Genomic DNA, 1,130 nt, shown 5'->3' with positions numbered 1-1,130 from the left:
TGATTAATGATCCGTCTGCATCGACACAATTCCCTACACACGTAGGACAATATTAGGCACATTATAAACATGATGGTCCCTACACAAACTAACACCACTCTAACCCTCCCAACAAAACTACATCCACACTTGCACTTGCAGCAGAGACACCCTTTGCAAATCTCGCCCAATCTACATGCAGCTATGTTCTGACCAATGCCTCTGACTCCAACATTCGCCAAATCTGCATACAACTCTGCTACAACCATCGACCCCGACAATCCTCTACCCCAAATCCCCCCTTGAGATTCAATCACTCCCTTTAACTCCTCCACGCCACAACATGGCTGGATGCCATCGCGACGACAATGATGGGGATATTGAGCTCGATGCAGAGGCTGACAATTTCTTTAATCAAAGAAATAATAACACTCAAGGGAGGCCCCCCTTGGGAAAACTAGAACTTCCCAAATATAATGGTAGGGGAGATCCAGCCTGATTCCTCCAGCATTTTGATGCCGCATGCCGAGCAAGTGGAGATCAATCCCATGAAACCAAGGTGGCTTGGTTTCCCATGGCCTTAACTAATGAAGTGTCTGAATGGTACCTAGACCTTCTAGTGGAAGAGTGTGCCACATGGGACCTGATTCGAACAAAATTTAAAAGACGCTTGCAAATGGAGAGGCTACAAGATGATCCTGCTCTCCAACTAAGCAAGATCGAACAAGGCCGTCGAGAAGATGTACGCACGTACCTGGGTAAGATGAAAAGATTAATCACCACATGTGACCCACACCCCGATGCAAAGTACCTCATGGCCTAGTTCATTGCAAGACTAAGAAAGAAAATCCAAAAGCATATGAAAAAGATAAGCAGTTATGAAACATTCAGTGCTACTAATGCGATAGATATCGACATCAAGGATGGCATGATCGGACTCAGACACTAGCAGTGATGACGGCAGATCTAGTACATGAGATAAGCACTCGAAAAAAGGCAAATCCAAGTCCACTGTCGAAACTACCTAGAGGCCATGACCATGAAGCTAAAAGAAGACATGATGCAGGCCATGGAACAAAAACTTCACTTATCTCAGCCACGCCAACTCAAACATATCCACAGCGAGAAAATGTCTAGTGTCCACATTGCAT

This window comes from Dipteris shenzhenensis, chromosome 1 (genome assembly GCF_047967505.1).
Source record: "Dipteris shenzhenensis isolate YYH24624 ecotype China chromosome 1, Dip_SZ_1.0, whole genome shotgun sequence".
Taxonomy (NCBI): Eukaryota; Viridiplantae; Streptophyta; class Polypodiopsida; order Gleicheniales; family Dipteridaceae; genus Dipteris; species Dipteris shenzhenensis.
Note: the sequence above shows the minus strand (reverse complement) of the source record.